Source organism: Chenopodium album, chromosome 4, assembly GCF_948465745.1.
Source record: "Chenopodium album chromosome 4, dcCheAlbu1.1, whole genome shotgun sequence".
Lineage (NCBI taxonomy): Eukaryota > Viridiplantae > Streptophyta > Magnoliopsida > Caryophyllales > Amaranthaceae > Chenopodium > Chenopodium album.
The window spans coordinates 19,915,869-19,928,901 of record NC_137837.1 but is presented as its reverse complement, the minus strand read 5'-3'; the positions used below and the strand labels follow the sequence as shown (position 1 = coordinate 19,928,901).

The 13,033-nt window shown below is 37.1% G+C and overlaps 1 non-coding gene across 1 annotated transcript; it reads left to right on the top strand.

Annotated features, from left to right (window-relative positions):
- The first annotated feature begins 10,524 nt into the window (after window positions 1–10,524).
- Window positions 10,525–10,631, top strand: LOC145629633 (small nucleolar RNA R71). The gene has a single exon (XR_014111795.1). It is a non-coding gene; the product is annotated as a small nucleolar RNA R71 (small nucleolar RNA).
- Window positions 10,632–13,033: the final 2,402 nt, after the last annotated feature.

The following is a 13,033-nucleotide window of genomic DNA, read 5'->3' as shown; positions in this document are numbered from 1 at the left end:
AGTACCTGTTCTATGTACAGCCTCAAAATGTGCATCATAAAAAAAAAGCTGCAAGTACTTTGGCTTTCCCTCTTCAGGCAGCAAATTAGGCACATTATGATATATCTTCCCATGCAGTAAGAAAACATAAATTCCCTTTTTACTTTTAGCATTATAGTCACCTCCAATTGAACAAAATGCAAATAAGTTATTGTACATGCGAACATATTGTGTGAAATGCAATGCATCCTCATCCTAAGATGTAAAGAGGCCATAAAGTTCAGCAGGAAACTCATTTGTGGGAATCTTAATACTTCCATTTCCACAGCAAAAATGAAGCCACTCATACTGAAACTTTTTAGCACCAAACGTAGCATAGTAGTGAGGAGCTTCCATCTGAAGAGAAGCTAATTGAAGTGACTGGCCAATAAGAGCAGCTGCTTCATCTATCAAGCACAAAAATTAATACATTCTAATTTCTATTACACACAAAACAACATAAGGACTATTCAATCAAACACATATACATTTCTTTTTTGAAGAAGGCGTTTGTTTGCTGTTTTTTTAGGCTGCTTTGAAACAGGCAGGTGTTTTTTCTTTTCATTGGACTGAGTTGATAATTTATAATTCCTACGTGCACCTTGTGCACTACTTTCACCAGGTTCACTAAGGGCACAAACAAGAAAAAAACATGAAAACAATAAGCAAAGCACACTTTAAATGCAAAACTACAGTCACAAATGATATAAATGTTACCACCTTACTGAATTTGTTTTTGTAATTCCATTTATGCGCTCTAAATAGGTAGCAGCAACAATTGTTCCCTCTATTAAGAAAATAAAATTCAATACTATCATACAAACTATAATTTTATTACATTTTTAAATACACGATTAGAAGGACAAACTTACTATTTTTTGCCATGGTTGCCTTCTTATTCCCATTGCTCTTACGCGCCTTCTTTACACCAGCCTCAACCACTTTACTACAGTCAAAACAACTAATACATAAAAGCAATTCCACCATGAACACAACTAAAAATAAAAAAAATAGATTTAATACCAAAGCCAAACCTGATTTTATCTGGTTCTACACAAGCAAAAATTGCACGTGATCGTTTGCTAGTTCTCTGTTTAACATTCTTTACACTATATATTTGCTTATCTGAAATGAACACTAATAAACATTAAAGGAAATGATATACACTATGTAAGGAGGGTGATTCCATCGTAAGGGGTCCTCTCCTTAAAGGCCCATGGCCGCTTAAAAGCTTAGGACTTTACACTTGTTTAGGGTGTATTAGGATTTGAATTTCTGACTGTTTGGGAGACCTTGAATTAAAAATAATACTCACATCACGCTTTTTTGTAAGAAACAAGTAGGAGTCGCCAATGAGTTTTAGGAAAACTCATAAACCTTGTTCATGCCTTTCTTCCATGTGGAGTTCATGGAATAATTAGCACGAATCATAAGTTTACTCATGCCCAAATTGGTCTACATAAACAAGAAATGAGTTTGGGAGCGAGGGTACTAAAATAACGTTCCTTTTAGGGAGGAATCGCTATTCTAGCCCTACTGCGGCCTCTACTAGCTTTTCCTTTTTCACAATTTCTTTACCAAACAATATATTCAACACAATACCTAAAACTAAGTTAGTTGATTTTATTTACAAGCATTAATCACGTAGGAATTACATTGCAAAAGTCGTTATTCTTTGTTTAATCGATATTTGTGAAAAGAACAAAATAAACAATATTCGCCTTGTCTTAAGTGATAAAACAACAATTAATTATCAAATTCTATTCTTGATTAACAAAATAATACTATGTGAATTAATTAATTAAAAGTTTTTTTTAAGGTGATAAAACAACACTATTTATTCAATTAAAGTTATTTAAACAATTCAAGAAAAGTGATTTATCTAATTTCTCACGAAACTAACCGTTCTTCTTTTATGTTAAATCTATGTTTAATGTGTTTATGGACTTTCTTTCTTCTTTGTACGTCCAAGGACTTCAATGGATTCAATTAGGGTTTGAAATTATTTGGGAAGAGAGAAGAAACAGTAGTATGATAGTAAGTGAAGTTGAGAGATTAGGGTTTTGAGAATAATAGGGTTTAAATTCTGAATTTTTCGGTCCCCGTAATGCTGAACGAAGACCCCTATTTATAGGCGTAGGGATCTAGGTTTAGGGTTTTAGAGCCGCGCCGTCAGGTGGGGCGCGCAACTCTCTGAGTCGCGCTGGGTGCCGCGCGCGCAAGGCGCGCGCAACTGATTGAGTTGCGCTGGTTTGCGGTTTGCCTTATATGAAAACGCATTTTTAAAACTTCTATAACTTTTGATTTCGGAGTTGGATTAAGGAGTGTGAGATATCATTGGAAATCTCTGAATGTCTAATTTCCAATGCCATTAGAATTAGGTTAATATATGTTATGGATCAAAAGTTATGGTCGTTGGAGTGCAAGGGTGTCAATTTTAGGGCACGGTTTAATGTTTTGATCATAACTTCTTCGTTTTGGCTAGGAATTGGGCTTGTAATTTATCGTTGGAAAGCTCTTTGAAAGGGCTATCCATTAGTATAGGCCTTGCATGGGAATTTGATAATTGGTTTACCTTTTTGGCTCAATTTTTCAACAATGTAGGTCCCATTGGATCCAATCATTGCATTTGACGCATTTGGGTCCGTTATTAATCAAGTTTTAACATGTATGAACATGTTTAAGGCCTAATTAGTAACCGGACAAGGCTTTAAGATAACATTGTCTCAATTATGGGTTTCAAATTACTTCATAATTCTTTTCATAGTCCATGAACACTTCAACTTTGATCTAGCATGAAGAACGGATTTTTGTAACATCATCGCACTTCCTTTCGGGACAAGAGGCCAAAAGTAGGTGTCTACACACTACATTTTGCTGTTTCTATATTTTTTCTGACAAAGATATTATTTTGTTTGTCCCACTTAAATATGTGCTAAATACATACCCATTTTAAAGCAGCTTGAGCTAACAAGCTGGAATGTAATAAACTGGTGATAACCTGTTGACAGGCTAAAGTCGTATCACCCAATCAAAAGTAATTTCTAAATCCTCTAACTAATGCTGATAGGGAAGTAGGGTCGAATCCACAGAGAAACTGGTTTTTCTATTCCTAATTATTTAAAGAAATCTAAATAATTAAATAATAAATATATCGTAATTGAAGGATAACTAAACTACTAAGAGTAAAAGTAGAGAAGAAGAATAAAAATAGAGAAAATCAATGAATAAAAGACCTAGGGCATAGGTTCACTAATGAATAACACTCCAGGGTAAAACATAATAATCAAACATCAATGCATCAATTAATCAGATCATAAAGGGCTTTCGCTACGTATTACAATCACAGAATTAATCTACCGGTATTAAATCTCATCTCTCGAATCTCGACTTAAACATTTATAAATTAACCTGCCTATTGAAACTAGACCTAAACATCAATTCTCATCTCTCGAATCTCGAATCAGTATTGTCAAACTCATGCATAAAAGATCAGGCCTAATCTAGTCACAGAGCATTAAATCAATCAATAGGAAATTAATCTAGCATTGATAATTAACTACAATAAATTACCCCTTCATATTATTCATGGATCCCCATAAACCCTAGAAAGGAAACTACTCACGCATAATTAAATCTAAACTAATCAAAGCAATAAAAGAAGATATGATCAAAGGAATAAAAAATTAACTGAGATTAAGAGAAAAGAAATCGTTACCAAAATAATCTGGAATTAAGAGTAAAGTTAAGAACAAAGTTTTAGAGAGAGAAAACTAATATAAAAGCTAAGTAGAAAGAGAGAATCTCATAGAAGAATTAAGAAAAGAGTAAAAAGAAGATACTAAACTTGCTTAAAGGAAAAGTATTTATATTAAGCAAGAATCCTAAACTAAAACAAACTTTAACGATGATTAAACATCTATTAATGCTGACACGCGCCTGATCGGTCGAGGCACCGCCCGATCGGGCCCGCCTTTTTACTTCCAGGTGCGTCTCTCGCGCCCGGCCGGGCGCGAGCTTTGCAGCCCCCGCCCGGTCGAGCGCGCCTTCGGGCGGGAGCTCCTTTGGCCGGGCGGCACTCTTGGGCTACTCTTTGGACTTTGATTGGGCTCCAAATCTTCGGGCCAATCCAGATTTCCTCTTCGGGTCTTGAATACTCGGTCTAAATGCCCCGGTATCACATATACCGAGTCCTTAATCACCGGTTCGATGACTTTAACCGGCCCTGGGCTATAAAGGGTGGTCGTGCTTCTCCAATGCTCGCAAATACTCATAATATCTCAGGAAAATGCTCTGAAAGTGCAACTCCCTACAAAAGTCAACCAAATCTACGAAAACACTAGAAAACACCAATTAGTAACAAAAGTGGCTCTAAAGAGCCAAAAACATTACTAATTATGACCAAGGGACGGGGGTAAAATACTATATAAATGGACATATCAAACTCCCCCAAGCCAAACCTTTGATTGTCCCTAAGCAAAGATCTCATCAATGAATAAATAAATATGCTTCACCCCAAAAAGTAAAAATCAAGCACAAACAATTCAAGGTAAATCTAATAAACATGCTTCAACATCAACCAATCTCTTCCATCTAATTACTCTTCCTCCCTAACAATTGTCAAATAGAGCAAACCACAAGAGCATATAGAATTCAAGACTAGTGCTCACACTCTCAACACTCATTTATGTGGCGAGTAAAAGATGTACTCGATCGCTTGAATGTGAACAATGACCTCCCAAGTCACACTCTCGTGTGTTTAAAAAGATGTACACTCAACCTACTAGTCGACTCGAATTATGTCAAATTATAACTTGCATTGATAAACAACACTTTCACATTCATACAACTCTATGCACAAAGGTCGGAAGGTCTTTAAAGCTTGTAATGTAAGGCTAGGGTAAAGGGTAGGAAACATTTGGGAACAAGTGAGAGAAAAGCTATGTTTAAGGGAGCAAATCCTAATAAAACCCATGATCAAAATAAATAATGATCAACATCTCCAACATAACCAACTCCAACCAAAACCACCAAATACAACTCCAATCATAGCAAACAATCCCAACACTTACTATTTCACTCATAACAATATGATAATGTAGAACTAGAGTGAATAAACAAACTTTATTTTCCAAACTTGAATTTTTCATTGAAACTCATCATCTTATTTTCTTCTTTTGATCAACCTCCAACTAGAACATTGAACAAAGTTTTTTCCTTTAGCTCTTTTTTTCTATTGAAGTTCACTTATTTTTTTGACATTTTTTTTTCTTGAACTTCTATTTTTTTTCATAACATCATACTTTAATTTTTTTCAAGAAGATTAAACTTTCAAACTCATCAAAAATAAACTACGATCAAGAACAAAATAACTTCTCAAAACCCACCCAAATTGTGCAAATAATAAGCACACCACAAACTCCCTCGCCTCACTCACTAATAGCTCCCCCAAGCCAAGCTTGGTACTAGTGACCAATGGGGCAAAATAGGCTGGTAATGTGGCTAATAAACCATAAAAAGTCAAGGCAACAACATGGGTAGCAAGAAGGGAACAAATGTATCTAAAATCATCTGAAGGCTACCTAAAAGAACAAATGCCTTCGTCCTCCACAATGTGCATAATAATGAGTCATATAAACATTAGTTATAGTTGCAAACCAATACTCAAATTCATTGACATACCAAGAACTATCACACATTCCTAACCAAATCAACTAGTCAAGCACCATATTCACAAGCAGTTGGACAAAATTGACTCATGTTCAGACATCTAAGCAATCAAACTTCAAATCATGATCAACGAATCTACAATTTTTATCATCATATACCAAGAATCAAAACAATATTTTCCAAGTATGGGGCATAGGGAAGCATGATTTACAATTCATTGGAACGTATTTTTGGATTTTTTTTATTTTTCAATTTTTTTTGTATTTTTCATAGAAGAAAGCAATAAAACTAACCTAGAAAGAAGTAAAACTAATCTAAGAAAACACACCAAAAACAAAAGAAAAGAGAAAAAGAAAGATACCAAATCCAAAATCTCCCCCAAGCTAGAATCAGACAATGTCCTCATTGGCTCGGGAACTAGCCCAGCATGGCTAATCCTCATCATCCTCATCCATTGAGCCAAATCCTCCACCTCCGCTGCCACCTGTACCACCTGCACCAAAAGAGCTACCACCAAAATAGTCAGCGTGAAAACTAGCCCCCGTCGGTCCCCCGAAAGGAATGTTCTGGTCGTACCCATGGAAGGAAGAATAATCAGTATAAATATCATGGGCAGTGGGATCCCTATCGTATCCCTAGGGTGGAGGCTTAAACCAGTCAGGGTAAATGGCATCGTCGGGAATGTTGCCCCGACGAGCATAATCATCATACATAGGGTAGAGAGCTCTACCCTGGTTCCTCTCAAGGTACCCTAACCTATGGTCAATGGAACCTACCATCCTTCTAAGGTCAGTGTGGGACTGCTGAATACGGCCTAAAGCCTGACCTATACTCTGGAGGTCCCAAACTAGGTCAGAGTCAACATGAGGGACAAAATGAGACATGCGAGGTGGTGAGCGCACTACCTCGGGCTCAAGCTGGGGTGGTGGCACTGGTGCTGCTTGCCCCCTAGTATGGGAAACTAATAGGTCGTACGTGTAAGACGCTTGCCCGGGGGGAAAAGCGGTCAAGTAAGGACTAGGTAAGGGAAGGATAGGCAAAGGCTGCTCGGTCTCAGTCCTAATACACCAGTGGGGGGTCTGCTCACTATCCGGTCATACCAAACCCAACTCCTCAAAATACCCAGCAGTCATACAGGTATCCGGTCCACAGTTAGTCATCTGGTGGGGTCCACTCTCAACAAAACCGGCCTTTTTAACTGCTATCCTAGTGATAAGGCCTCCTATATGAATAGAGGTACGAGACTGGGTACTGGCCGTGGCATGTCTACTCAGGTGGTGGATGATGTATCTACCTATGTTCAATTTACCAAACCCATACACATAGTGTCAAATAACAGCTAGTTTGGTCGTTTGGGCGTTGTGAGGCTCGTTCCTACCAAGAAAACACAATCCTGCAAATCTTTGCTAGATTTTTGGGATAGGGTGATGGATATAGGTTTCGTACTAGCATGTAGGGGGTCGGGGGTTGGTAAACCAATTAGAGCATAATAAATATCACCCATTTTATAATCAGCATGCCACTGAAAAGGTAATTTAGAATTCAATTCAAATAATTTACAAAATTCAACATATGTCAAACTAATATTCCTTTTGTTCAACCTAAAAAATAAGTTTGGTCCATTTCTACTATTTACAACTTTCAAGGAGGACAAAATTCACATGTTAATTCATAATATGTAGGATAATGCATGTCAACGAATTTTCTCATTCCTATATCATTCAAAAAACATTTAACAAAATCATACAAACCATAAGATTCAAGAGTAGGGTTGTGTAACCACCGTAAAGGAATTACCTCCCGCCCGGCAAGGTGTTCTAGCCGTTCTTTTTGCTCCTGGCTAGCAATCTGGATTGTTGGCCAATAGGGGAGTTGCAAATCTGGAACGTTCTCCTCCCTCAAACTAGATATCCTCCCAAAAACTGATCGAGCCCTCTTTGAAGCCATAATAGAAAAATGGGTATGAAAATTATTTGAATAAAACTTAAAATTTTTATGTAGGATTGAAGAGGATGAAGAGAGGATTAAAAATATGTAAAAATTATTGGATTTGGGTGAGAAATGAAGAGAAGATCTTAGAGAGAAGGTAGAGGTTTAAAGGTTTTAGAGAGAGAAAGTTTTGGAGGAAAGAGATAGAAATGAGAAAGGATAGAAGAAGAAAAGAGGCACGACTAGTGTCGCGCCCGGTCTGGCGGACATTCGCCCGATCGGGCGATATGGGCGTAATTTCTTTGCTTCTCTCGCGCCCGGTCGTGCGAGCTTCGCCCGATTGGGCAATCTGTTGCCCAAATTTTCTTCTCCTCTCGCGCCCGGTCAGGCGGGCTTCGCCCGATCAGGCGGTAAAAATGTTTGTATACATCAACTTTCGCGCCCGGTCAGGCGGACCTTCGCCCGATCGGGCAAAAGTTACAATTTTTGAACCCTTGCTCTCACGCCTGTTGGGGCGAGCTTCACCCGATCGGGCCCGAGGCTAGCTTGGACGATTTTTTCCTTTCTTCTTTTCTTCAATTTTTAGCTAATTATTTTCCTTTAAACCTGTACAAAAACTCATAAAACTCATTAGATTCCCTCCTCTCTCTCCTCTCACAAGAAAAAGAAAAGAAAAACTAGTCTAAAAAGAATTAAAAATACGGGTTGCCTCCCACAAAGCGCAGGTTTATCTAGGTCCCGCACGACCTTCTTACTAAGTAAAGGAACTAGGACCCTTGGCCTAACTCTTGGTTGGGTGGTTTCTCGCCTGGTCGAGCGGTGTTTAGGCCACGACGCGATTTCCTGACATACCCTGTAGGACGCCAATTCACCTTATCTGGTGGATCCTCCTTAACTTGGACTGGGGGTTCTTCAATGCTACGCACTAAAGATCCCTTTTCGATCGATGGTTGCTTCAGATTATCACTAGATTTAGCTCTTGCAACTTGATCTGGTGGAACACGTACTGTAGGCTCAATTTCCACAACTTGTTTGTTTAATTCCACCTTCTCATCTTCGAAGCCAGGACCGACAGTGTAGAGGGCTCTTTATATTGCATCAACTTCCTTCTTCCATTTGTCTAACTCATCTGTAAAGGATGCAACACAAGATACCGCCTCCAAGGGATCTTTCACAAGAGCTTGGGGCTTGTTAGAATATTTTTGAACCACATCAACACTAAAACACTTCTCCTTTGTCATGGGGATATTAGGGGTATTATTAAGATTAAAAATAATTTTATCATCCCCTACTGATAGCGTCAATTTTCCACATCTCACATCTATAATTGCTCCTGCAGTGTTAAGGAATGGTCAACCCAAAATAATTGGGGTTAGCATATCCTCAGCCATATCAAGAACAAAAAAAAAACATGTATATAAAATTTACCTACTCTAACAGGAACATCCTCTAAAATACCTAAGGGGTATTTAAAAGAACGGTCGGCCATTTGTAAAGTAATATTAGTAGCTTTTAATTTACCCATATTCAGCTTGGAACACACAGATAATGGCATAACACTAACGCTAGCACCCAAATCACATAATGCATTATCAATAATTAGATTGCCAATATGACAAGGGATAGAAAAACTACCCGGATCTTTCAGTTTAGGTGGAGATTTATCTTGAAGTACGACACTACATTCTGCAGTGAAAGCTATTGTCTATACCTCTCTAATAGACCTTTTTCTTGTCAATATTTCCTTCATGAATTTTGCATATGCAGGAATTTGTGTAATTAATTCAATGAAGGGAACCGTTACATGCAAATCTTTAACCATCTCCAGAAACTTACCAAACTACTTATCCAAATTTGTTTTCAAGTGACGATTAGGGAATGAAAGTTTGATAACAGGCTTTGGAGCATTACTGCCCTTATCTGAAGTTGCCACCTTCCCTAGAGTCATACCCTGCAATGTAAAATCACATATATTAGTACTATTCTTTAGCCTTGCACGGCTATTAGCTACATTGTCAGGTTTAATGGAATCAAGATTAGCATTATTTATTAAAATAGGTTCATCATGTTTTGGCATAGGGGACCCTTCATAGTGTGAACCACTCCTTAGAGTAATTGTAAAAGCTTGATCCGTAGGCCTGGTTGGCTGTGATGGCAGGGTTCCTTGTTAACGGGCTTGTAGAGTAGCAGAAATTTGCGCAATTTGATTATCTACAATTTTATTATGTGCTAGGATCAAATCAATTTGGGAATCTCTAGCTACTCTCCATATGCTTCTGCATACTAGCCAGCATTGCTCTAATTTCTACCAAAGCAGGGTCGGAAGATGAGGAGGGTTGTTGTGGTTGGTTTTTCTGGCCAACATTGGGGTGGTAATATTTTTGTTGTTGTTGTTGTGGCACCTGTGATTCTTGTGGAGGTGGTGGATTTTGAACATTGGTGCTCCGGTAGGAAAGATACGAATGATTCCGGTACCCAGGATTGTAGGTGTTGGAGTATGGGTTATTCTGCCTATAAGCTTGAAAGGCATTGACTTGCTCCACGAAACTCCTGCAATCTTGCTCCCAATGACCTACAATTCCACAATTTTCACGGAAAGCCTCATTAGTGTTATTATTAATTGCAGAAACATTAGCTACATTTCCAGTACTAAGATTATCTAGTTTCTGGCAAATAGAGGTTAATTGAGCTTGTAAAAAGGATACAGAGTCGACACTATGTTTCCCTTTATTAGAAAAGCCTCTGGGATTCCCATATTGGGAATTATGCATTGCCATATCTTCAATAACATGACCTGCATCATCAACATTCAGGTTCATAAACCTCCCACTAGCTGCAGAATCCAATATTATTCTAGATGAATTTCCAATCCCATTGTAAAAGACTTGGATCAACTGCCACTGTGCCAGATTATGGTGGGGGCATTCTCTTTGTAGATTCTTGAACCTCTCTCAAGCCTCATATAGAGTTTCATCGGCCTTTTGGGCAAAGTTCTGAATTGCACTCCTTAGTACAGCTATTCTCTCTACAGGATAATATTTATTATAAAAATTCAAAACAAGAGTTTCCCAGTCAGTTATACCAAGTGCAGTTCTATTTAATCGATTAAATCATAATTTGGCTTTTCCACATAAAGAGAAAGGAAAGAGAATCTCCCTAATTTGGTCTTGTGTGACCCCAGCTTGCCTGATGGTGTTACAATACTAATAGTAGTCTGCAATATGAAGACTTGGGTCTTCACCCTTAGCTCCACTAAATTGCTTCCTTTCTATCATCGTGATAAATTGGGGTTTAATCTCGAATTGTACCCCATCAAGAGCTGGAGTGGGAGTAAGGTGTGGAAAATCTGTAAGCTTTGGTTGTGAATAATCACTAAGCTTCTTAGGTACCACCATCTCTGATTTTGGATCTGAAGATACCTCTTAGTCGCTAGAATCAGTTGGAGGGTCTCGGTGATAATAATAATCACCAGAACCCGCCAGAATTTGCCTATAAAAATTCTTTTGTCTATGGAAGGATCGTTCAATCTCAGGATCGAATTGGATGTAACCTGATCTAGAACACCTGGGAATAAAGAAAGAACAAAAAGAAAATATAGGACTTTCCTCAAAGAACTAACGTTCTCTGAGACAAAAAGAAATAACCTAGACTACAAAAACAATCAGAAATAAAAACAAAACTATTTCCCCGGCAACGGCGCCAAATTTTGACAGGCTAAAGTCGTATAACCCAATCAAAAGTAATTCCTAAATCTTCTAACTAATGCAGATAGGGAAGTAGGGTCGAATCCACAGGGAAAGTGGTCTTTCTCTAAATTATTAAGTAACAAATATATCGTAATCAAAGGATAATTAAACTACTAAGAGTAAAAGTAGAGAAGAATAAAAATAGAGAAAATCAATGAATAAAATAACTAAGGCATTGGTTCACCAATAAATAACACTCCAGGGTAAAACATAATAATCAAAAATCAATGCATCAATTAATCAGATCATAAAGGGCTTTTGCTACGTATTACAATCATAGAATTAATCTACTGGTATTAAATCTCATCTCTCGAATCTCGACTTAACCATTTATAAATTAACCTGCCTATTAAAACTAGAGCTAAACATCAATTCTCATCTCTCGAATCTCGAATCAATATTGTCAAACTCATGCATAAAAGATCAGGCCTAATCTAGTCACAGAGCATTAAATCAATCAGTAGGAAATTAATCTAGCATTGATAATTAACAACAATAAATTACCCCTTCATATTATTCCTGGATCCCCATAAATCCTAGAAAGGAAACTAGTCACGCATAATTAAATCTAAACTAATCAAAACAATAAAATAAGACATGATCAAAGGAATAAATAAATAATTGAGATTAAAAGAAAAGAAATCGTTACCAAAATAATCTGGAATTAAGAGCAGAGTTAAGAACAAAGTATTAGAGAGAGAAAACTAATCTGAAAGCTAAGTAGAAAGAGAGAATCTCAGAGAAGAATTAAGAAAAGAGTAAAAAGAAGATACTAAACTTTCTTAACGGAAAAGTATTTATATTAAGCAAGAATCCTAAACTAAAACAAACTTAAACGACGATTAAACATCTATTAATGATGACACGCGCCTGTAGACACCTAAAAATGTCTCCCCAAAACCAAACCCGAGGATGAACAACCTTTCAGCGCCGTTATTGGTCGGGTTGAGTATTTAATCTTGGAGTGCTTAAATCCATATTTCCATTTCATAAAACCAACCCAACTCCTATCCCATTTCCCCAAACCATAAATTTTTTTCCTCCTTTCGTGCCTTTAAACCAAAAATAATTCATTTCATGTCTTTTAAAATCATTCATTTCGTGTTCTTTTTATAAAAACGTTTAATCCAATTTATTTTGGTCCATAATCAGGGTCTACTGATTGAATAGTTGGATGGGGCTTTAAAAGAGCTTTCCAACGATATATTATTTGCCCAAATCCTAGTTATAACGAATAAGTTATGGCCAAAATATTAAACTGAGCCCAAACCGAACCTAAGCCCACCTTACCTACGACCCAATGATCATGTGGAGGGTCCAAATTATTTAATCCCATTCCTAAACCAATTAGGATTAATTGGAAGCTTATATAAGTTTCTAAAATATCCTAATTATTCATTTTTGAAAAGATAAGATCAAAGAGTTTGAAATTGAATAAAACTTTTCTTTTTGAAAATCCTATTTCTATCCGAATTGAAAGACGTTCAAAGATAGACAGATATTATTTTCGTGCATCATATTTTTTTATCCAAATGTTATATTGTTGGATAGCCCTTGAAATTATCTTTCCAATTATATAATATAAAATCAATTCCGAGCTATAACGGAAAAGATATGAATAAAATGTCAAACTCTATCCAAAACTGACACCGTCTCACTATTTTGGCCAT